The 27,059-nt window shown below is 44.0% G+C and overlaps 1 protein-coding gene across 6 annotated transcripts in view; it reads right to left on the bottom strand.

Moving 5' to 3' along the window:
• Positions 1-27,059, bottom strand: part of SEPTIN12 (septin 12) — a 220,580-nt gene that overhangs the window by 40,970 nt on the left and 152,551 nt on the right. Inside the window, exon 1 of one of the 6 annotated variants that reach the window (XM_056533390.1) lies at positions 24,006-24,582. The exons of the other annotated variants lie outside the window; for them this stretch is intronic. The gene's annotated coding sequence lies outside the window, so the exon portion shown is untranslated. Of the gene's footprint in view, positions 1-24,005; positions 24,583-27,059 lie in introns of those variants that run through there. 6 annotated transcript variants of the gene reach the window in all.

Genomic DNA, 27,059 nt, shown 5'->3' with positions numbered 1-27,059 from the left:
AATTGTAGTTGTGCGACAGCTGGAGGCACGCTGGTTGGGAAACACTGCCCTATATGAGGTCACCCGGGATCATTACGGTTCATCATTCCACGACTGTCCGGGAATGCTGGGAGTTGTAGTTGTGCAACAGCTGGAGGCACACTGGTTTGCAAACACTGACCTATATGAGGTCACCTGGGATCATTATGGTTCATGACTCCACGACTGTCCGGGCATGCTGGGAATTGTAGTTGTGCAACAGCTGGAGGCACGCTGGTTGGGAAACAGTGACCTATAAGAGGTCACCCGGGATCATTACGGTTAATGACTCCACGACTGTCCGGGCATGCTGGGAATTGTAGTTGTGCAACAGCTGGAGGCACGCTGCTTGAGAAACACTGACCTATATGAGGTCACCCGGGATCATTATGGTTCATGACTCCACGACTGTCCAGGAATGCTGGGAGTTGTAGTTGTGCAACAGCTGTAGGCACACTGGTTGGGGAACAGTGACCTATATGAGGTCACCCGGGATCATTATGGTTCATGACTCCACGACTGTCCGGGCATGCTGGGAATTGTAGTTGTGCAACAGCTGGAGGCACACTGGTTGGGAAACAGTGACCTATATGAGGTCACCCGGGATCATTATGGTTCATGACCCTACTGGTGCAACAGTTCTGACCCATGTGGATTTACCCCACAGCCGCTACATGAATAAGATGCCCCCTCAACACTGCTGCCCTAGGCAAAGGCCCACAGGTGCCCAATAGCAAATACGGCCCTGTTTGGGATCCTATATCCCTTGTAGTCTCTGGCAGGGGCAGGCGGGCACCGGGCCCTGTGTGTCTCTGATCCCTGCCAGCTGTGATTGAAGACGCATTTAAATACACAGTAAATGTCCTATCCCAGCAACCCCCCCCCCCCCCCCCCCCCCCTGACCACTGAGAATAGAGACTATTCACACAGCGCAGGAAACTGATCAACACAAAGGAGCCAGCAGGTCCTGGGGGCCGGGGGCCCGGCTGTGTGTAAATCCTCAGGACAATGGGGGAAACCTAACAGAAGGCAGGAGAGGGGGCAGGAGATTGGGGGAGAATCTGTATTCTGCCTGCTGAGCAATGTATCTAAGCCTAGCATGTGTGATACCACAAGGGACTGCAATGACAGCCTGTATTGTTACTAAATACCAGTATGTGATGTCCCAGTACGGGATGATGTGGCCCCTTACTGTCATTCTGTCCTGTCAGGCAGGCAGGACCCCCCATGTGACCTATGAGCTCCTTGCACAGCCCCCCTATATAACCAGGGGAGGGGCTGCAATCTGTCTCTTGTTCATCATTACACATTACAGGCCTACTGTAGATTTACACACTAAACTGCTAGTATTACACATGACAGGCTTAGATACACAGACTAGACAGACAGTGCCACAAGTACACATGCTTAGATATACAAGCTGAGCAGAAAGTATCACAAATGACAGGCTTAGATACACAGACTAGAGAGACAGTACCGCAAGTAATAGGCTTAGATATTCTAGCTGAGCAGACAGTATCACACATGACAGGCTTAGATACACAGACTAGAGAGACAGTACCGCAAGTAATAGGCTTAGATATTCTAGCTGAGCAGACAGTATCACACATGACAGGCTTGGATACACAGACTAAACAGATAGTATCACACATGACAGGCTTAGATACAAAGACTAAACAGACAGTATCACACATGACAGGCTTAGATACACAGGCTAAACAGACAGTATCACACATGACAGGCTTAGATACACAGACTAAACAGACAGTACCACAAGTAATAGGCTTAGATACACTAGCTGAGCAAACAGTATCACACATGACAGGCTTAGATACAGAGACTTAACAGACAGTACCACAGGTAATAGGCTTAGATACACTAGCTGAGCAGACAGCATCACACCATATCAAATTTAGATACACATACTACATACTGCAAGTAATACACTAGCTGAGCAGCCAATATCACACATAACAGGCTTAGATACACAGACTAAACAGATAGTATCACACATGACAGGCTTAGATACACAGACAAAACAGACTGTACTGTAAGCAATAGGCTTAGATACACTAGCTGAGCAGACAGTATCACACATGACAGACTTAGATACACAGACTAAACAGATAATATCACACATGACAGGCTTAGATACACAGACAAAACATACTGTACTGTAAGCAATAGGCTTAGATACACTAGCTGAGCCAACAGTTTCACACATGACAGGCTTAGATACACAGACTAAACAGATAGTATCACACATGACAGGCTTAGATACACAGACTTAACAGATAGTACCACAAGTAATAGGTTTAGATATACTAGCTGAACAGACAGTATCACACATGACAGGCTTAGATACACAGACTTAACAGATAGTACCACAAGTGATAGGTTTAGATATACTAGCTGAACAGACAGTATTACACATGACAGGCTTAGATACACAGACAAAACATACTGTACTGTAAGCAATAGTCTTAGATACACTAGCTGAGCAGACAGTATCACACATGACAGGCTTAGATACACAGACTAAACAGATAGTATCACACATGACAGGCTTAGATACACAGACTAAACAGATAGTATCACACATGACAGGCTTAGATACACAGACTAGGCTTGGTGATGATCAGCACATGTAGATGTCGTGTTTCCGGCGCTGTCATGCTCTCGCTTCCTCTTCAGCAGCCTCCATCCCTTTATCTATCTCTGCAGCTTTATACTGAGGGACACTTCTGTTTTCCCACATTTTCTGCAGACGTATCTGAGGAACCACAACTTTCCCAGGTCCGACCGGTAGAGAGAAATCGTTCCTGCAGGACTCAAGATGTTCTGCAGCGACTGCTTCAGATCTCCCCAAAATTCCAGTCCTGAAGTCGCCCTCCCAGTCTGCACGTATACATTAGTTTTAAGAGTGTCTGGAAAAGCTGGGTGACAACAAACATGGCTGCCATTACACCTTCCCAGTAGTCATTAAAGGGGTATTCCAAGAAAAAAAGAAAAAAAAATTTTTTTATATCCACTCGCTCCAGAAACAGATTTGTAAATTACTTCTATTAAAAAATCTTAATCCTTCCAATAATTATTAGCTGCTGAAGTTGAGTTGTTCTTTTCTGTCTGGCAACATTGCTCTCTGCTGACACCTCTGCTTGTCTCGGGAACTGCACAGAGTAGAAGAGGTTTGCAATGGGGATTTGCTTCTACTCTGGACAGTTCCCGAGACACGTGTCATCAGAGAGCACTTAGACAGAAAAGAACAACTCAACTTCAGAAGCTCATAAGTACTCAAAGGATTAAGATTTTTTAATAGAAGTAATTTACAAATTTGTTTAACTTTCTGGAGCCAGTTGATTTAAAAAAAAAAAAAATTATATATATATATATATATATATATATATATATATATATATTAAAAATATAAAATATAATAAAATATAAAATATATCAAATCTAAATATATATATATATAAACATAAAATATATAAAAATATATATATAAAAATTATAAAAATATAAAATATAATAATATAACATATATAAAATATATATATATTGTATATATAAAAAATATAAAATATAATAAAATCTTAAATATATATATAAAATATATATATATATATATTAAAAATATAAAATATAATAAAATATATCAAATATAAAAATATATATATAAAAATTATAAAAATATAAAATATAATAATATAACATATATAAAATATATATATATATTGTATATATAAAAAATATAAAATAATAAAATCTTAAATATATATATAAAATATATATATATATATTAAAAATATAAAATATAATAAAATATATCAAATATAAAAATATATATATTAAAAATATAAAAATATAAAATATAATAAAAGCTGAAATATATTAAAAAAAAAATATATATATATATATAAAAATATAATAAAATATTAAATATATAAGAAATATATATATATATTTCGTATATATTAAAAATATAAAAATATAAAATATAATAAAATATATATATAAAAAAATATATATATATCGTATATATTAAAAATATAAAAATATAATAAAATATTAAATATATATATATAAAAAATATATAATTTTTCCTGGATAACCCCTTTAAACCTCCCCAGTGAATGGCAAATCTGTATACTTCCCCCTTACGCCAACATTACTGATTACCAAACAAAAATGGCCATTCAGGAGTCAGGGAAAGCTGAGTAAGAGTCATTGTGGAACCCACAAGGCATATTAGTTGCCAACCAGCTTCCTAGGTAACTATAGAAAAGTTGTCTCCAAACCGTGGGCCTCCAGCTGTTGCAAAACTACAACTCCCAGCATGCCCGGACAGCCAACGGCTGGCTGATAACAGAGGACAATAGATTCTAATAGCTTATCCAGATGGAGAGAAGACAGACGGCAGCTGGGTATGTGGCACCTATTAGGCGGGTGACACTGGAGGTGCCATGTTCATCTCCTGGGAACAGATGTTGCTATTCCTGTGTCTGTGTAGAATCCTATGGGCGTCCGCTTTATGGTCGGTCAGACTCTAAATTTTAATTGGCGCAACCCTTCACCACCCACACAGCACCTAATACCCAGCGGGCATCGAAAGACCCCACAGAGCACAACTATACTGTCTGATCCTATTGTGCGCCCTGGAGATTAGCTTTGACTGTCATGATCTCAAAACAGAGCTGCTGTATCTAAGCCCGTGCTGTGAGATACTGTCTGCTGAACTCCTATATGATATCCTATCAGGTGTGATGGTATCTGCGGAGCTGCTGTATCTATTACTATCATGTGTGATACTGCCCGCAGAGGTGTGTATCTAAGCCTACAATGTGCGATACTGTCTTCTGAGATGTGTATCTTATCATGTGTGATACTGACTGCAAAGCTGTTGTATCTAAGCCTGTCCTGTGTGATATTGTCTGCAGAGGTGTGTATCTAAACCTACCACGTGTGACACTGTCTACTGAACTCCTATATCTAAGCCTTTCATGTGTGATACTGTCTGCTGAGCTGTTGTATCTAAGCCTATCATGTGTGATATCGTCTGCAGAGGTGTGTATCTAAGCCTACCATGTGTGATATTGTCTTCAGAGGTGTGTATCTAAACCTACCATGTGTGACACTGTCTACTGAACTCCTATATCTAATCCTTTCATGTGTGATATCGTCTGCAGAGGTGTGTATCTAAGCCTATCATGTGTGATACTGTCTGCTGAACTCTTATATGAAATTGTATCAGGTTTGATAGTGAGTGGCTGCGGAGCTGCTTATATGTGATACTGCAAGCAGAGGTGTGTATCTAAGCCTACAATGTGCGATATTGTCTTCTGAGATGTGTATCTTATCTTATCATGTGTAATACTGACTGCAAAGCTGCTGTATCTAAGCCTATCATGTGTGATATTGTCTGCAGAGGTGTGTATCTAAGTCTACCATGTGTGACACTGTCTACTGAACTCCTATATCTAATCCTTTCATGTGTGATACTGTCTGCTAAGCTGCTGTATCTAAGTCTGTCATGTGTGATATTGTCTGCAGAGGTGTGTATCTAAGCCTATAATGTGCGATACGGTCTTCTGAGATGTGTATCTTATCTTATCATGTGTGATACTGTCTGCTAAGCTGCTGTATCTAAGCCTGTCATGTGTAATATTGTCTGCAGAGATGTGTATCTAAGTTTATCATGTGTGACACTGTCTACTGAACTCCTACATCTAAGCCTTTCAGGTGTGATACTGTCTGCTGAGCTGTTGTATCTAAGCCTATCATGTTTGATATAGTCTGCAGAGGTGTGTATCTAAGCCTGTCATGTGTAATATTGTCTGCAGAGATGTGTATCTAATCCTATCATGTGTGACACTGATTCTAGAGCTGCTGTATGTAAGCCTATCATGTGTGATTCTGTCTGCTGAGTTGTGTATCTAAGTCTACCATGTGAGATACTGTCTGCTAAAATGTGTATCTAAGCCTACCATGTGAGATACTGTCTGCTAAGATGTGTATCTAAGCCTATCATTGGTGATACTGTCTGTTAAGCTGCTGTATCTAAGCCTATTATGTGTGATACTGTCTGCAGAGCCAGTGTATCTAAGGCAGTATCACAAATAATTGGCCTAGATACACTGGCTTGGCTCATAAAATACTGTCACACATATTAGGTTTAGGTATCGTTGTTAAGCAGCCATTATCATGCATTATGAATAGGTGTATCTAAGCCCATCATGTGTGATACTGTCTGAGAGGCTGTTGTATCTAATCTTATTATGTGTGATTCTGTCTGATGTATGTAATACTGTCATGTTTGATACCGTCTGCTGAGCCGTGTGTCCAAGCCCATCTATGGGGTAACCATCTGCTGTGTAGGTGTATCTAAGCCTGTAATATGTGACAGTGTCTGTATCTAGGGCTTTCATGTATGATACTATCTGCTGAGCTGGTGTATCTAAGCCTATCCTGTGTGGTACTGACTGCTGAGTGGCTACATCTAAGCCCGACATGTGGGATACTGCAAACTAAGTCAATTTCAAAGCCTGATCCCATAAAAAGCTGGGAATATACTGCCACCTACAGGGAATGCTGGGCAGTGCACCTATTGAATGCTTGATGAGCGGCGCCATGATGCAAAATGGCATATGTGCTGTTGCCCATAGCAACCAACCTGATCACATTATGTGACAGTCGTCATGGGCGAAACCAAACAAACTCAAATTTCTGACCACACCCATAAAGTGGAAACTATGAGTTTGGCGCCATGATCGTCTCTCTAATAAGATACTTTCTACATGATATTTCCATTGGGGTGACGGTGACTGGCACCGCTATCATGTGACCTTCAGTTGTCACCTTGACTTTCACCATGTGTCCGCCCTGGCGACCATGACGGTCTGTGATGATGACCAGGGCTCCATACATTAAACACTGCGCTATATTGTTATTTTACTATTCTCTCTGGAAAGCCAGATGGCGGCCATGTTTAAAAGTGTCTGACAGGAAAATATACAGCGATGGCGCGGGCAGGAAGAGTGAGGGGAGACAAGGCCTCTTTATATGAGACTCTTCTTAGCCTCTGTTCCCACAGTCGTGAGCAAACACAGCTCCTCCATAACAAAGGCCCCGTCCTGTCTGCGGCCATACGTATTCTATCCAGACACCTCAGGACGCCATTGCTGGATAATACCACGTCCTGTGTGAATGGGGGGCGCTGAGATGAACATGGATGACATAGCGTTACCACAGACACCATGTCAGGGTGACAAGATGGCGCTAATTATTTTTATTAAATAGGTAAAGGGCAAGATTGGTGCCTCAGGACGAGGAACCATCATAATAGCCTCATCCATATGTATTGTCAGTCACAGGTCTCCCCCCATAAGTGTCCCCCACATGTACCCCTATAAGTGCCTCCGGAAGGGCTACCATCATAATAGCCTCATCCATATGTATTGTCAGTCACAGGTCTCCCCCCATAAGTGTCCCCCACATGTACCCCTATAAGTGCCTCCGGAAGAGGTACCATCATAATAGCCTCATCCATATGTATTGTCAGACACAGGTCTCCCCCCATAAGTGTCCTCCACATGTACCCCTATAAGTGTCTCCGGAAGAGGATCCTTCATAATAGCCTCATCCATATGTATTGTCAGTCACAGGTCTCCCCCCCCATAAGTGTCCCCCACATGTACCCCTATAAGTGCCTCCGGAAGGGCTACCATCATAATAGCCTCATCCATATGTATTGTCAGTCACAGGTCTCCCCCCATAAGTGTCCCCCACATGTACCCCTATAAGTGCCTCCGGAAGGGCTACCATCATAATAGCCTCATCCATATGTATTGTCAGTCACAGGTCTCCCCCCCCCATAAGTGTCCCCCACATGTACCCCTATAAGTGCCTCCGGAAGAGGTACCATCATAATAGCCTCATCCATATGTATTGTCAGACACAGGTCTCCCCCCATAAGTGTCCTCCACATGTACCCCTATAAGGGCCTCCGGAAGAGGTACCATCATAATAGCCTCATCCATATGTATTGTCAGTCACAGGTCTCCCCCCCATAAGTGTCCCCCACATGTACCCCTATAAGGGCCTCCGGAAGAGGTACCATCATAATAGCCTCATCCATATGTATTGTCAGTCACAGGTCTCCCCCCATAAGTGTCCCCCACATGTACCCCTATAAGGGCCTCCGGAAGAGGTAGCATCATAATAGCCTCATCCATATGTATTGTCAGTCACAGGTCTCCCCCCATAAGTGTCCCCCACATGTACCCCTATAAGTGTCTCCGGAAGAGGATCCATCATAATAGCCTCATCCATATGTATTGTCAGTCACAGGTCTCCCCCCCCCATAAGTGTCCCCCACATGTACCCCTATAAGTGCCTCCGGAAGAGGTACCATCATAATAGCCTCATCCATATGTATTGTCAGTCACAGGTCTCCCCCCATAAGTGTCCCCCACATGTACCCCTATAAGTGCCTCCAGAAGAGCTACCATCATAATAGCCTCATCCATATGTATTGTCAGTCACAGGTCTCCCCCATAAGTGTCCCCCACATGTACCCCTATAAGTGCCTCCGGAAGAGGTACCATCATAATAGCCTCATCCATATGTATTGTCAGTCACAGGTCTCTCCCCCACGTCAGAGCCTTCAAAGCAAGTGACTCCATAAGTGACTGAACAGGTCCCTCTATAAATGTCTCAGATACCCCATAAGTGTCCCCCACATGTACCCCCATAAGTGCCTAGGATACATATACTCTCAATAGTGCTGAGCCCATAGGTGTCCCCATAAGTGCCCCAGACACATGCACCCCAATAAGAGCCCCAGACACATGCACCCCAATAAGAGCCCCAGACACATGTACCCCCATAAGAGCCCCAGACACATGTACCCCCATAAGAGCCCCAGACACATGTACCCCCATAAGTGCCCCAGACACATGTACCCCCATAAGTGCCCCAGACACATGTACCCACATAAGAGCCCCAGACACATGTACCCCCATAAGTGCCTCAGACACATGTACCCCCATAAGAGCCTCAGACACATGTACCTCCATAAGAGCCCCAGACACGTGTACCCCCATAAGTGCCTCAGACACATGTACCCCCATAAGTGCCTCAGACACATGTACACCCATAAGAGCCACAGACACATGTACCCCCATAAGAGCCTTAAACACATGTACCCCCATAAGAGCCTTAAACACATGTACCTCCATGAGAGCCCCAGACACATGTACCCCCATAAGTGCCTCAGACACATGTACCCCCATAAGAGTCACAGACACATGTACCCCCATAAGTGACTCAGACACATGTACCCCCATAAGAGCCCCAGACATATGTACCACCCATAAGAGCCTCAGACACATGTAGCCACATAAGAGCCTCAGACACATGTACCCCCATAAGTGCCTCAGACACATGTACCCCCATAAGAGCCACAGACACATGTACCCCCATAAGTGCCCCAGACACATGTACCTCCATAAGAGCCCCGGACACATGTACCCCCATAAGTGTCTCAGACACATGTACCCCCATAAGTGCCTCAGACACATGTACCCCCATAAGTGCCTCAGACACATGTACCCCCATAAGAGGCTTAAACACATGTACCTCCATGAGAGCCCCAGACACATGTACCCCCATAAGTGCCCCAGATACATGTACCCCCATAAGTGCCTCAGACACATGTACCCCCATAAGTGCCTCAGACACATGTACCCCCATAAGAGCCTTAAACACATGTACCTCCATAAGAGCCCCAGACACGTGTACCCCCATAAGTGCCTCAGACACATGGGTGAAGATTCATCAAGACTTGTGCTAAGAAAACGTTGCCCATAGCAACCAATCAGATCGTTTCTCTCATTTTTCAGAGGCCTTTTAAAAAAAGAAAGAAGTTATTTTACTGGTTGCTATGGGCGACTGGTCAGCATGTCCTCTGCACATGTTTTGATGAATCTCCCTGATGGATCCTCACAGTGCCTCGCCCACAGGTGTCTCCACAACTACTTTAGTGACAGTGCCTCCAGAAGTGTCTCCGACACAAGTCCAAAAGTTCCAATCACATCCAGAGCTGGTTACTAACCCCCAAAATCGTTGTGACTACGTAAGTTACTTCTGCGCTCCTATGATGGTAAAAGAAGACCGGCAGAATTGTGAACGCAGCTCTGGAGGTTCCTAAAATACAAGACACCATATAACTCAAGATCACAACCTATAAGAAAAGCCAAAGTTCACGGCCGAACTCCTGGGGCAGATAAGAAATCTTTGTGGCTACCACAATGGCGGCCATGTTTGTTGTAGAAATAATCACTAAAATAGAACTTTTAATAATCTCTCTGAAGGGAACGTCTGAGTGGACGAGTATTTCTGAAACGTTCTAAACCTGAAGGAACTAACAAATCCTTGTAGGGTCTCTACAAGATGCTGTAGACATGGAGTGGAGGACCCTCTCAGACAACCCAGCCCTGATATAACCCAGAAACTCTGCCATACTTCACACACTGGGGAGAAGGGGGGGGGGGGGGGGGGGTTTGGTGTCAAAAAGTTTCCAAACGTTACTATTAACCCCTTATTGTCTGGCTTTTTGAGGCCTAGCCATGCAGAGGATAACTGTGTACAATAATTTCCGGTCACTTTTCCTTGCCCACCCCCCTTCATGTCAATCGTCCTCTCTTGTTGAAGAAAGAAACCTCTCACACCTTCTTTGACCCATTGAGGTGGCTACGGTAAGATGGCCACCAGGTCAATGACCCATTGGGAGAAGACTGAGGGTCAAATGTACAGAAACTGGAGCTGTCGCCCATAACAACCAATCCTGTTTGGTCATCAAGGGCACCCCCATTCCTTCTTCTTTGCACTAATTTTGCTCAGTCTGAGATGTTCTCCATGATGGGGCCCAGTAGGTTCCTGTCTGATGGCCCCCGGTGACCGTGACGTTAGGTTCCCAGGATAAGAGACAACATGTCACCTCCCAGCACCTTCACGTCTTCCCGCATCCTGTTGACACCATTACCCCAGCCGGACAATTATCAGTTATTACGGCACGGCAGCTTCCTTACAGCAATTACCCAGATGTGGCCCATCTGTTCTGTGGGGCCGGGGCCTCGACCTTGACTCCACTTTTGCCCCGTCAAGGTCGAGGTCTCTAAAGTTTAAGGTCACATTCATCTCCACACCATTTTTGGGATTCTTTACAATGCTTTAGCCGAACAGGTATGAACGGTAATAACATCTTAAAGGAGTACTCCGGTAGAAAACTTTTTTATTTTTTTATTTTTATAAATTGGTGCCAGGAAGTTAAACAGACTTGTATATTACTTCTATTAAAAAAATCTTAATCCTTCCAGTACCTATAAGCTGCTGAATACTACAGAGGAAATTCTTTTCTTTTTGGAACACAGCGCTCTCTGCTGACATCACGAGCACAGTGTAGTATTCAGCAGCTTATAGGTACTGGAAGGATTAAGATTTTTTAATAGAAGTAATAATAGAAGCGCCCCTTACCGTCTTCGTCTATGCCGTGGTGATCCCGGACCTTGGGCCTGCAGCTGTTTACCCGCGGTGAGTGCACGCTACCTCTTTTCCATTGTAATTTACAAATCTGTTTAACTTTCTCGCACCAGTTGATTAAAAAAATAAATAAATAAAATTCCACCGGAGTACCCCTTTAAAAATCTTAATCCTCCCAGTACCCAGTGTAGATGAGAACCCTAATCTGTCTATAAGAGACCACTGGGACGAGTTGGAACATTTCTTAAGATGACGCAATTCAGAGATAGGGGAATCATGGGTTATGGGGCTGTACGTGTGTCTGCGATCCTACACAGCAGGAGGTCTCATAGTCCTGGACTCTCCGGCACCGTAATCTAAAGTCTCCATGGGGGCTTGTCTTATCCTATAATGTGTGATACTGTCTGCATAATTTGTGTATCTAAGCCTATCATGAGTGTATCACACATAATAGGCTTATATACAGTCTCTAAGAGAGTCTATGCAGCGCTCTAGAAAGGTCTACATAATCAGTGTATCTAAACTATCACGTGTGATACTGTCTGCTGAACTGTTGTATCTAAGGCTCCTTTCACACTAGTGATTTCTCCATTATTGAAGTTCCGTCACATGTTCCGTCACGATTTTCGGCGAAAACCGGCCGTTACAAAACCCCTGACGGCCGCGACTAAATTGCATTGCAGCCTATGGGGTTTTGTAACTGCCCGTTTGCACCCGTATATGCCCGCAATTCATTACGGACGTGATACAGTGCATGTAGTAATTTTTCCGCCACGATGTCCCGTCACTGTATCACGTCCGTAATGAATTGCGGGCATATACGGGTGCAAACGGGCAGTTACAAAACCCCATAGGCTGCAATGCAATTTAGTCGCGGCCGTCAGGGGTTTTGTAACGGACGGTTTTCGCCGAAAATCGTGACGGAACATGTGACGGAACTTCAATAATGGAGAAATCACTAGTGTGAAAGGAGCCTAAGCCTATCATGTGTGATACTGTCCGTTGAGCCGTTGTATCTAAGCCTATCATGTGTGATACTGTCTGCTGAGCTGTTGTATCTAACCATATCATGTGTGATACTGTCTGCTGAGCTGTTGTATCTAAGCCTATCATGTATGATACTGGCTGCTGAGCTGTTGTTTCTAAGCCTATCATGTGTGATACTGTCCAGTGAGTTGCTGTATCTAAGCCTATCATGTGTGAAACTGTCCGTTGAGCCGTTGTATCTAAGCCTTTCATGTGTGATACTGTCCAGTGAGTTGCTGTATCTAAGCCCATCATGTGTGATACTGTCTGTTGAGCCGTTGTATCTAAGCCTTTCATGTGTGATACTGTCCAGTGAGTTGCTGTATCTAAGCCTATCATGTGTGATACTGTCCGTTGAGCCGTTGTATCTAAGCCTTTCATGTGTGATACTGTCCAGTGAGTTGCTGTATCTAAGCCTATCATGTGTGATACTGTCTGTTGAGCCGTTGTATCTAAGCCTTTCATATGTGATACTATCCAGTGAGTTGCTGTATCTAAGCCTATCATGTGTGATACTGTCCAGTGAGTTGCTGTATCTAAGCCTATCATGTGTGATACTGTCTACTGAGAATTGTATCTAAGCCAATCATGTGTGATACTGTCTGCTAAGCCATGTTTCTCAGCCTATCATATGCAATCCGGTCTGCTGATTTGCTGTATCTAAGCCTATCATGTGTGATACTGTCTGCTGATCCATGTGTCTAATCCTATCATGTGTTATGCTGTCCACTAAGCCAATGTATCTAAGCCTATCATGTGTGATACTGTCCAGTGAGTTGCTGTATCTAAGCCTATCATGTGTGATACTGTCCGTTGAGCCGCTGAATCTAAGCTTATCATGTGTGATACTGTCCGTTGAGCCGCTGTATCTAAGCCTATCATGTGTGATACTGTCTGCTGAGCTGTTGTATCTAAGCCTATCATGTGTGATACTGTCCGTTGAGCCGCTGTATCTAAGCCTATCATGTGTGATACTGTCTGCTGAGCTGTCGTATCTAAGCCCATCATATGTGATACTGTCTGCTGAGCTGTTGTATCTAAGCCTATCATGTGTGATACTGTCCAGTGTGTTGCTGTATCTAAGCCTATCATGTGTGATACTGTCCGTTGAGCCGCTGTATCTAAGCCTATCATGTGTGATACTGTCTGCTGAGCTGTTGTATCTAAGCTTATCATGTGTGATACTTAATTTTGGATTTTCATTGTAAAAGGGTTAAATAATCTTCAGGAGAGGATGTTCCATTCTCCACATGGGGGGGCTTCTTATGATGTCATCGGAGCATTCCACTTCACGTCCATCATCCCGATCCTGATTCCAGATGTTCCCCGGCAGCTCCTCCCTGACTCACACTCTTGGCCCTTGTCCCAAAAGCAGTTAAATAACTATCTGGCTCACCCCTCCGGCCTTTCCTAATCCTAAATAAAGTCCATAAAGTGCAGATAAGTCAACGGTTGGAGATGGGGGTCTGCCCCCCACATGATGTCACTTCAATGTCACCGTTCTGGGGTGCAGTTCCCACTTTCAGCACTAGGCGGCAGCATTGCCCTAGGATTAGTGAGTCCTCCAGTGCACAATAGTTAGGGGTGCAAGTCCTGTGCAGTGTAACCAGAGCCTCTATAGGGACCTACAGATTTATAACGATTATGGTGTGGCCAGGCCGGGTCCACAGTCCAACAAGAGGTTAACTGATCCCCCAGCGAGGCGCCACGTTATAGATTATGTTCTGCAATAAGCAGTCGCTCATAGAAAAACCTCTAGAGCATTGTTTCCCAACCAGTGTGCCTCCAGCTGTGGCAAAACTACAACTCCCAGCATGCCCGGACAGCCGTAGGCTGTCCGGGCATGCTGGGAGTTGTAGTTTTGCCACAGCTGGAGGCACACTGGTTGGGAAACACCGATGCAGTGAATGGGAGACATTATAGCAGCTAGTCTCATGCTTCTCAGGGTGTACGGTAGAGATATAGGGGAGCAGGATCTCCAGCTTTGTGTATGGAGACATCACAGTAGCTGTTTTTTTTGTGAGGATGTGGTACAAAGATATATGAGCGCAGTATCCCCTCTTGTGTGTCTGTGTGCGCAGTGTATGGGGGATACATATAGATAGAACAGAGCATGAACTCCTCTCCTGTGTGTGCAGTGTATGGAGACATCATAGCAGCTAGTCACCTGTTTCTAAGGATATGCTTTAGAGACATGAGGTCTCCTTCTCTGTCGGTGCTGTGTATACAAGACATCATAGCAGCTACTAGGCATTTTCTGAGGATATGCTATAGAGATATAGGCGAGCAGGATCTTTTCTTCTTATTGACATCATAGCAGATAGTCTCCTGCTTCTGGGGATATGCTATAGAAACATAGGGGAACAGGATCTTCTCTATTTTTTGGGGTGTATGGAGATATCATAGCAGCTAGTCTCCTGCTTCTGGGGATATGCTATAGAAACAAAGGGGAACAGGATCTTCTCTTCTGTGTGGGGTGTATGGAGATATCATAGCAGCTAGTCTCCTGCTTCTGGGGATATGCTGTAGAAACATAGGGGAATAGGATCTTCTCTTCTGTGTATGGAGACATCATAGCAGCTACTAGGCATTTTCTGAGGATATGCTATAGAGATATAGGGGAGCAGGATCTTTTCTTCTTATTGACATCATAGCCGATAGTCTCCTGCTTCTGGGGATATGCTATAGAAACATAGGGGAACAGGATCTTATCTTCTGTGTGGGGTGTATGGAGACATCATAGCAGCTAGTCTCCTGCTTCTGGGGATATGCTATAGAAACAAAGGGGAACAGGATCTTCTCTTCTGTGTATGGATACATCATAGCAGCTAATATGCATTTTCTAAGGATATGCTATAGAGATATAGGGGAGCAGGATCTTTTCTTCTTATTGACATCATAGAGGATAGTCTCCTGCTTCTGGGGATATGCTATAGAAACATAGGGGAACAGGATCTTATCTTCTGTGTGGAGTGTATGGAGACATCATAGCAGCTAGTCTCCTGCTTCTGAGGATATGCCATAGAAACATAGGGGAGCAGGATCTTCTCTTCTGTGTATGGAATCATCATAGCAGCTAGTCACCTGTTTCTAAGGATATGCTTTGGAGACATGGGGTCTCCTCCTCAGCATGTGCTGTGTAAACAAGACATCATAGCAGCTAATATGCCTTTTCTGAGGATATGCTGTAGAGATATAGGGGAGAAATATATTCTCTTCTGATTGACATCATAGCAGCTAGTCTCCTGCTTCTGAGGATATGCCATAGAAACATAGGGGAACAGGATCTTCTTTTCTGTGGGGAGTGTATGGAGACATCATAGCAGCTAGTCTCCTGCTTTTGAGGATATGCTACAAAAACACAGGGGAGCAAGATCTTCTTCACTTTGTATATACAGTGTATGGAGACATCATAGCAGCTAGTCTCTTGCTTTTGATATTATGCTATAAAAACATAGGGGAGCAGGATCTTTTCATCTATCAGTATGTGAGACATCATAGCAGCTATCTTCCTACACCTAAGGATATTCTATAGCAATACAGGGGAGCAGGATCTTTTCATCTATCAGTATGTGAGACATCATAGCAGCTATCTTCCTACACCTAAGGGTATGCTATAGCGATACAGGGGAGCAGGATCTTTTCATCTATCTGTATGTGAGACATCATAGCAGCTATCTTCCTACACCTAAGGGTATGCTATAGCGATACAGGGGGCAGGATCTTTTCATCTATCTGTATGTGAGACATCATAGCAGCTATCTTCCTACACCTAAGGGTATGCTATAGCGATACAGGGGAGCAGGATCTTTTCATCTATCAGTATGTGAGACATCATAGCAGCTATCTTCCTACACCTAAGGGTATGCTATAGCGATACAGGAGAGCAGGATCTTTTCATCTATCAGTATGTGAGACATCATAGCAGCTATCTTCCTACACCTAAGGATATGCTATAGTGATACAGGGGAGCAGGATCTTTTCATCTATCTGTATTGAGACATCATAGCAGCTATCTTCCTACACCTAAGGATATTCTATAGCGATACAGGGGAGCAGGATCCCCTATTTAATGTGAGTGCAGTATATGGGAGACATCATAGAGGCCAGTCTACACCCACTAGCTCAGAAAAGAACAGAAAATTAAAGATGGATCCAGCAAAATAGTGTCAAATGCCATATACAAGTTATATAATATAGTGCTAGTCCTCATGTCCATAAATTCTGCCATTCACTGACAGCAACATGGGAGCACAGTTTTTGCTATATCTGGTTGAAGTTATTCAATTTTAAGGAATTTTTACCATTCGGACCATTGTGTGGATATATGGGGGGTGAGGATTTGGATCTGTCTAATGCCCATACTCAGATGGTCTGGTATAGATGTTACATAGCCCTGACTTGGATTTTTCAGCGATAGCTCGCAGTTATTATCCACCGCGCCTATATCAGTGCAGATTTCATAGGGTTTGATAGCTTGTTCCCATGGGTCAGCTGACTGAGGGTGACGCAGCGTTGACGACATCTCCCGGTGACTCCGCTTCCTATGGATTTTGTGTCACTCATTAGTTAACCATTGAGAGGTAATTGTACTGTAGGATTTTCCCAGCCGGCAGCTTAATCTTCTATACAATAGGTACTTAGATCCTGGGTGTGAATGAGTATCCAGGCTTCCTAGAGTGCGGGCGCTTACCCAGGGGTATTGTACCTACCTGAAGAGGGATCAACTTGTTTTTTGTTTTTTTTGGGGGGCGGATGTGACGGCGCTAAGTGACAAATAAATCCCCGGGAGCTTTGTTTGCAAGACCTGTAAAAAAAAAATCAATTCACTCCAGGACGGTGATGGATAGGAGTGTTTACCCACAGCTCTGCCAAAAAGAGGGGGCACGGGGGCGTTGGGTGTGCAAACACTGAGAAACGGGAATCAATTATGGTGGAAAATCACAAAAATGTGCATGAGAATATATACTGGTTCTATAGGCCTGAGCTCTAATTCTATTGATAAAACAGGGTATCTAAGCCAGTGTTTTCCCAAACAGCTGTTGCAAAACTACAACTCCCAGCATACCCGGAAAGCCTTCGGCTGTCCGGGCATGCTGGGAGTTGTAGTTTTGCAAACACGCTGTTTGGAAAACACTGATCTAAGCCTATGATCATTCGTGCAACTGTCTGCTTAGCTGGTGTATCTAAGCCTATGTGATACCGACTTCTGGGCCACTGTGTCCAAGTCATCATATCTGATGCTGTCTGCTGAGCTGCCGTACCTAAGCTTATCATGTGTGATTGGGTAGTTGGTGTATCTAAGCATTTGATTAGTGGTACTTTTTCTAAGCTGCTGTATCTAAGCCTGTCATGTGCAATACCACCTGTAGAGTTAGTATATCTAATCCTATCAGGTGTGATACCCAGCTGCAGAGCCGGTTGTTGTGCATGTTTAGTGTTTAAGTCTATTGCTTGATACTATTTGCTATGCTGCTGTATCTAAGCCTGGCAGGTGTAATACCCAGCTGCTGAGCCACTGTATCTAATCCTATCATGTGTGATACTGTCTCCTGAGCTCTGTATCTAATCCTATCATGTGTGATACTGTCTGCTGTGCTGCTGCATCTAAGCTTATCATGTGTGATACGGTCTGTTGGGTCACTGTATCTAAGCATTTCATGTATTATATTGTCTGCTTAGCTGGTGTAGCTAATCCTATCATGTGTGATTCTGTTTCCTGAGCTCTGTATCTAATACTATCATGTGTGATACTGTGTACTGAAGTTCTGTATCTAATCCTATCATGTGTTATACTGTCTACTGAGCTCTGTATCTAATCCTATCATGTGTGATACTGTCTGCTGTGCTGCTGCATCTAAGCTTATCATGTGTGATACTGTCCGTTAAGTCACTGTATCTAAGCATTTCATGTATTATACTGTTTGCTTAGCTGGTGTATCTAAACCTATCATGTGTGATACCGTCTACTGAGCTGCTGAATTTCAGCCTGTCATGTATGATACTGTCTGTTGAGTCACTGTATCTAAGACTATCTTGTGTACTGTCTGATTAGCTAGTGTATCTAAGCTGATCACATGTGATATGTTTATGTATGTGAGCCGCCATATCTACGCTTATTGTGTGCGATATTGTCTGATGAGCTGCTGTATCTAACTATATCATTTTATACTAACTGTTGTATCTAAACCTGCCATGTGTGATACCTTCTGCTGAGTCACTGTATCTAATCCTATCATGTATCGTACAATCAGCTGCCGTATCTAAGCCTGTTCTGTGAGATACTGTCTATGCTTATTATGTGTGATATCGTCTGATGAGCTGCTGTATTGGCGAATATCATTTGATCCTAATGTGATGTCCCAGTACGGGATATGCATCTCACAGTCCTATCAGTTCAGTCCCTGCACGTCCCCAGGACTCACCTTCACTGAACCCCTATAATCTGTATAGTTGTATATTATGTGTAAAGGACCATTGATATGGTCACATGGTTATTGATCACATGGTAATGGTTGTCACATGTTAAAGTCCCATGTTTTGTTACCCAGAGAGCACCAGGTGACCAGATGACCCGCAGCTAGCCTATGGGCTCCTCGCTCAGCCCCTTTATAAGGAAGGGAGGAGCTGCAATCTGTCTCTTGTCTCTTCCACTGCACTTTCTGCTGAGGTCAAGTCCAGTCCAGACGTCTCAGATCCAGTGTCCAGCACATCTGGAGGCCTCAAGTCAGTAAGTCAAGTCATCTCTGTCTGCTGTCACTATCTTCAGTCAAGTCTATTATAGTCAGCGTGGCTGTGCTTAAAGGGGTACTCTGGCCCCAAGACATCTTATCCCCTATCCAAAGGATAGGGGATAAGATGTCTGATCGTGGGGGTCCCGCCGCTGGGGACCCCTGCAATCTAGCATGCAGCACCCACCTGTAAGCACTGCAGGAAGCGCTGGAGGCTCTCAGTGTTATGCCTCCCGACCACGGGGATGGAGTATCATGATGTCACGACTCCGCCCCCGTGGGAAGTCACGCCCCGCTCCCTCAATGCAAGTCTATGGGAGGGGGCGTGACGGCAGTCACGCCTCCTCCCATAGACTTGCATTGAGGGGGCGGGGCGTGACATCACATGGGGGCGGAGTCGTGACATCATGATACTCCATCCCCGTGGTCGGGAGGCATAACACTGAGAGCCTCCAGCGCTTCCTGCAGTGCTTACAGGTGGGTGCTGCATGCAAGATTGCAGGGGTCCCCAGCGGCGGGACCCCCATGATCAGACATCTTATCCCCTATCCTTTGGATAGGGGATAAGAGGTCTTGGGGCCGGAGTACCCCTTTAAGCACAGCCACGCTGACTATAATAGACTTGACTGAAGATAGTGACAGCAGCGGGACTCCCGCGATCAGACATCTTATCCCCTATCCTTTGGATAGGGGATAAGATGTCTTGGGACCGGAGTACCCCTTTAAGTCTGTCAAAGTCACTGTAAGTCCCAGCAAGCTGCGGGGTCCCCTGTGTTACTGGTCACCTCTCTGGGATCCTGGCCGAGCTGTAAAGACTGTTACCATCTGTCTACCTCAGTAAAAGTTACCAGGTTAACCCTAACCTGGCCTTGGACTATTATTTTCCCTGCCTCACTAGGACTAGCGGTGCTACCGTTCGGGTGGTTCTCGGTTAAAACCACGCCCTGGCGTCACAAACATTTAGGGGTTAACACCATCTGCCCCTGGGCAACTACACCCTCTGCCCCTACACCTCACTTCACACCCCGTGGCTCACCACACTAACTACTGTGCTGCTGTATCTAAGCCTGTCACGTGTGATACTACGAGTCGCTGTATCTAATCCTATCATGCAATCAGCTGCCGTATCTAAGCCTGTCATGTGTGACTCCAACACCATCTGTGAGAACACACAGGACTACATTCCCCAGCATGTATGTCTGAGCCCTCGTATCTAAGCCCCTTAAATTCCAGGCATCCCTATGTGTTGGATTTACGGGGTGGTAGCGGACGATGTGAGTATAAATCCTGTCAGACATGTGAGGCGGCTGCATTATCCTATAACATATAATCCTGCGCAGTCAATGTAAATCTGTCTCCCGTACGGATATGACATGATGAATGGCGGTAGAATCTTCCGCCATGATTTCTGCAGCCAGTTGCCGATGTCTATATGGACATTCATCTCAATATATCACCGTAGAACGTCTCCCATCAGGCTTTACAGTGGTTATGGGGCCATTTTTATTTTTAATCTTGGGATCATCCCACAGAGCGTAGACGGCGTTCTTTCCATATGTAGCATTCCTCAGTGAGGCCGCGCCGATCCCGTTGCGCGCTATTATATAACCCATCGATCAGCGGCCGTCTTTCGTCACTTGAGGTGATCGGCTGTCACTCTCGCTGTTCCTCCAAGTCGTGCGCTCTCTCTATTTCCTCTCGCTGTCTCTCATCTGTCTGACCTGCTTGTACCGCTGTCATCCCACAAATGGCCTCCTATCCCCCGGGGGACGGGCCTCGGCGCTCATGGCGGCTGTCAACTTAGACTTCTAGGTATTCTCATATTAACAAGTCATTGACTGACACTAAACTCCACAAAGGAAAATGGATGGACGTGAAGAGTGCCTGGAATCTGACCGCCAAGAGCCGCCATACTGTAATCATGGAACCTGCACCTGTTCCTACATGTACGGCTGAAAATACCTAGAGGTGCCAAGATGCATTCTTCACAGACCGTGTATGAGGAGCAGGAGGAACCCTGGCAGGGGCAGAAGAGGGGGATCTGTGCCGGGGATAATCATGGACACCCAGAAAACACAGGCACCTTTATATCTGCGCCATCTGGCGACTTTATCATAACTGCTAATATGCACCTACTAATGCAACACTGCTAAAAGATGTCATAGAATCCAGAGTCACACAATAAGTCTACCACAATACTGCTCCTATATACAAGAATATAACTACTATAATACTGCTCCTATATACAAGAATATAACTACTATATTACTGCTCCTGTATATAACTACTATAATACTGCTCCTATATACACGAATATAACTACTATATTACTGCTCCTATATACAAGAATATAACTACTATAATACTGCCTCCTATATACAAGAATATATCTACTATAATACTGCTCCTATGTACAAGAATATAACTACTATAATACTGCTCCTATATACAAGTATATAACTACTATAATACTGCTCCTATATACAGGAATATAACTACTATAATACTGCTCCTATATACAAGAATATAACTACTATAATACTGCTCCAATATACAAGAATATAACTACTATAATACTGCTCCTATATACAAGAATATAACTACTATAATACTGCTCCAATATACAAGAATATAACTACTATAATACTGCTCCTATATACAAGAATATAACTACTATAATACTGCTCCTATATACAAGAATATAACTCCTATAATACTGCTCCTATATACAAGAATATAACTACTATAATACTGCTCCTATATACAAGAATATAACTACTATAATACTGCTCCTATATACAAGAATATAACTACTATAATACTGCTCCTATATACAAGAATATAACTACTATAATACTGCTCCTATATACAAGAATATAACTACTATAATACTACTCCTATATACAAGAATATAACTACTATAATACTGCTCCTATGTACAAGAATATAACCTCTATAATACTGCTCCTATATACAAGAATATAACTACTATAATACTGCTTCCTATATACAAGAATATAACTACTATAATACTGCTCCTATATACAAGAATATAACTACTATAATACTGCTTCCTATATACAAGAATATAACTACTATAATACTGCTCCTATATACAAGAATATAACTACTATAATACTGCTTCCTATATACAAGAATATAACTACTATAATACTGCTCCTATATACAAGAATATAACTACTATAATACTGCTCCTCTTCTCTATGTATTGATTACCTCTAACCTGTACATTGCTGTAATCGACTACAATACTATTCATTATGGGGAGCGGGGGGGCGGAATGACTGGAATGAAGGGGTCAGGGGTGACGTTTGCGAGTGGTTTATTTTTTCCAGTGTGCAGTAGGTGTTTTCCCAGAATGCTTTGTGCCGCGGCAGTGACAATACCTGGGTGTTGTGGGACGTACAATAAGCGGTGGGATTGTTTGTACAGCTGCGCCGGGTGTTGGGGACTTTAAATAAACTCGCAGCTAAATCCTTTGTCATAATAAACAGTGGGCGGCGTACAGTTGCCCCTGCGCCCTCACTGATGGATGGGGCTATCACCGATATATTGATCGCAGTGGTCTTCAACCTGCGGACCTCCAGATGTTGCGAAACTACAACTCCCAGCATGCCCGGACAGCCGTTGGCTGTCCGGGCATGCTGGGAGTTGTAGTTTTGCAACATCTGGAGGTCCGCAGGTTGGAGACCACTGACCTATCGGTTTATAGTATGTGCAAGCCAAGGTGGACAGGCAGAGGACCTACGATGCATACAAAATACCATTGGATGTTATGGGGGAGATTTATCAGAACCCGTCCAGAGGAACAGTTGCTGAGTTGCCCATAGCAACCAATCAGATCGCTGCTTTCATTTTTGAAATGTTGCTGAGTTGCCCATAGCAACCAATCAGATCGCTGCTTTCATTTTTGAAATGTTGCTGAGTTGCCCATAGCAACCAATCAGATCGCTGCTTTCATTTTTGAAATGTTGCTGAGTTGCCCATAGCAACCAATCAGATCGCTGCTTTCATTTTTGAAATGTTGCTGAGTTGCCCATAGCAACCAATCAGATCGCTGCTTTCATTTTTGAAATGTTGCTGAGTTGCCCATAGCAACCAATCAGATCGCTGCTTTCATTTTTGAAATGTTGCTGAGTTGCCCATAGCAACCAATCAGATCGCTGCTTTCATTTTTGAAATGTTGCTGAGTTGCCCATAGCAACCAATCAGATCGCTGCTTTCACTTTTGAAATGTTGCTGAGTTGCCCATAGCAACCAATCAGATCGTTGCTTTCATTTTTCACAGGCCGATTTAAAAATGAAAGAAGCCATCTGATTGGTTGCTATGGGCAACTACACCGCTCTTCCTTTATACAGGTTTTGATAAATCTCCCCCATAGTATGTGTCTATGGACTTACACCAGACCAGTAATTGGACCGCCTAAAGGGTTTGATGGTTTTCCACAACCACTACCCAATGATCAATCGATTCCGCTACATTACACTGAGACTAAAGTATAGGTGTGGTGTCCCGGTACCGTATTGCATACCGTATCTTGTATGGTGGTCCCCAAAGTCAGAGTTACTACGTTCAGGTGGGACAGCCCCTAGTCGCCTCCTTCTTCTCTAATTCTATAATGTTTAAATTTGGTATATATTTGATATAACGTATATAAGTGTACTTACCTTGATAGCGTTGCAGGACCTTCGGTCATGTGACTGTGTTGATTCCTCTATGGTATGTTGGAGGACCTTCGGAGGTCCTTGGGTCACATATTACCCATAACTCTTTGTACAGGAGATTGACAGTTGTATGGACCAGTGAGCTTAAGTCCAGCCCCAGCCCATATAAGGGAGCTGTAGCCAATGATCTCTCTCTTGGGTTGCTGCTCTCGTGGATGCCGGACTAGCAGGACGGATCTGCGCAACTTTCAAAGACAAGCTAGGCCAGAAACGCGCTGGCCTCAGCCTGAAACTAAACCGTGAGTTAAAATCTCAATCCCCGCTAAAGCTAGCGTGATTACTGGACTGAATCTAAACCCCTAAATCCAGTGGATCACCACAACAATTACCTTCCTAAGCTCAATAGACTCATGAGGTCCCAACCACTTGTCAAGCTCTAATAGACTTTGTTATACGGACTGTTCCTGTCCATTATTGCATAAAATCTTCAGTAAAAGTTCCGACAAGTTTCTGCAAATCTCCGGTTGTGGACAATCAATTATTTCCTTTCTCCCTATCGCTCTTGGGACGGGTGGCGGTAGGACAAGCATACAGAGAATAGCCCTCACCCTGGCGTCACGAATAGAAATGGTTAAGCAAGCACACTTAGTAACCGCACAGCTACACCCCCATACCCTACACCCCCAGGCTATCACAGACAGTTTTCCACAACCACTACCCAATGATCAATGGATTTCACTACATTACACTGAGACCAAAGTATAGACATAGGGGGGGCAAATGGCCAACCCCTTTGATATGAGATAAGCTGCCCAACATGGTGGACATAAAATTCGACCAATGGAGCCAATATTGTAATATTATGGCCAAGAAAAGGTCCTACAAAGTGGACTCAAGCATCCTATGGCCCTCTGGTGCCCACCCTTAGCAGGGACGGATGTGGAGGATTTGGAGCGGACATCTCCGGTGCCAACAGGACCATCCCACCCATCACATCTGACAGAAGACAGCTACCATGATGCCCAACAGTGGATGTCCCTTCAATTGGTTTGGAGACCTAGGGACTAGGGTATCAAAGTGTGGGCCTTCAGATGTTACACAACGACATCACCTAGCATGCTGGGAGTTGTAGTTTTGCAATATCTGTAGGTCCGCAGTTTGGAGACCACTACCCTTGTTGTTCTAGCCCTTGCCCGATTGGTGGATATGGATAACAGGGGCAGAGGTGGAGGATTTGGAGCGGGCATCTCAGGTGCCTAAGGCACCATCCCACCCATCACATCTGACAGTAGCCCGCTACCATGATGCCCAACAGTGGGTGTCAACAGGACCATCCCACCCATCACATCTGACAGTAGCCCGCTACCATGATGCCCAACAGTGGGTGTCCCTTCAACTGGTTTGATGCCCTAGTCCAGGGGTCAAGTCCTGGGGAAAAAAAAGTGTGGGAACTCAGCCGTGATGTCCACTTAAGGGGTGGTCCTTCAGGATTCAAGCTAATGGGAACTGTGTTCCTGCAGTGGAAAAAGTGCAGGAACTCAGTTCCCACACGTTCCTGCAGGACTTGAGCCCTGCCCTAGTCCCTAGGTCTCTAAAGTGTGGACCTCCAGATGTTGCAAAACTACAACCCCAAACAAAATAGTGATGAGCAGCAGGGGCCATATTCGAATTCCCGATATTCCACGAATATATTGACGATTATTCGGCCTATGTTTGCGAAATTCGCATATTCACTATGTTCATTCACTTTTTTTTTTCATGCAAAAATTTGCATAAAAATTTGCATGTGAGAAAAAAAAAACCTCAAAATTTGCATGGGAAATTTGCATAAAAATTTGCATGTGAGGAAAAACCAGAAAATTCGCATAAAATAAAACAAAAAAAATAAAAAATTATATGTAGCACTATATTCTAAATATTCATGAAATCACGAAGTGCCGATATTCGCGAAAAAAATCTGCATTATGAATATTTGTGCTCAACAATATTGCAAAACTACAACTCCTATAGTTCCAGCTCTTGTTATTGAAGGCCCATCTAGATTTTGCAACATCTGAAGGTCCACACTTTGGAGACCACCACCCTCGTATGTTCCAGCTCTTGCCCCCCCCCCGGCCATGTAACTTTTGGGTATATTCAGCTATAGGATTGGGGGCAATGTAATCTAGATCGGCCAAGAGTCCATGTCTTCGATCGGTCTCCTTCACCCCAAGACATTGATGTCCTCGCTCCCCATCTGTTTGTCAGGTAGGTGGACGCCTTCCCCCTTCTTTTTTCGCACTCTTCCCCCCCTTTTTTCCCCATAAGCCCAGGAGACAATCCGAAATAAGGGATGGCGTCTTGTGCCAAGCCAAAAGAAGAGGGGAGGGGGGGGGGCGAGATGGATGAGCAGGAGAAATACCTCACCCTCCCTTCCCCAAAACTGGGAGAGTCGCCAGCAGTTGTTCTCTATAGAAGCAGGTCTGGGCTTGCCCTCCTCCTTTTTCGACCCACCACGAGCCCCCCCCCCCCCCATCCTTTCTTGTCAATTTTTAAAGGAACCTTCCAAGCTCACTTTGGAGTAATACGAGGGGTCACTAGAGTTTATTTCTACAGCCAAGATTTTTAGAGGGTACTGGGAACATTGGTCGGTCATTGGTTGGTCAGTCGTAATCGGAGGTGCTGATGGGCGATGAGGTCACCCCTTGAGGGCCATGACTCACTTCTGGAATTATTTTCTGCTTCATAGTGAAAAAAAAAATAAAATCACGCTGTGCGCTATACTAGTGCCAGATAGCCTGTATATATCCCACAACACATAACAGTAGTATTCATGGAGACGCGAGATGGCGTAAGACGTTGGAGACCTTAAAGGGGTACTCTGCTGGAAAACATTTTTTTTTTTTTTTTTTTTTATTTAAATCAACTGCTGCCAGAAAGTTAAACAGATTTGTAAATTACTTCTATTAAAAAAAATCCTATTCCTTCCAGTACTTATTAGCTGCTGTATTCTACAGAGGAAGTTCATTTCCAGTAACCTTGGCTATATACAGTGGTCCCTCCACATATGATGGTAAT

This window comes from Hyla sarda, chromosome 8 (assembly GCF_029499605.1).
Source record: "Hyla sarda isolate aHylSar1 chromosome 8, aHylSar1.hap1, whole genome shotgun sequence".
Lineage (NCBI taxonomy): Eukaryota > Metazoa > Chordata > Amphibia > Anura > Hylidae > Hyla > Hyla sarda.
This window is presented reverse-complemented; position numbering and strand designations above follow the sequence as displayed.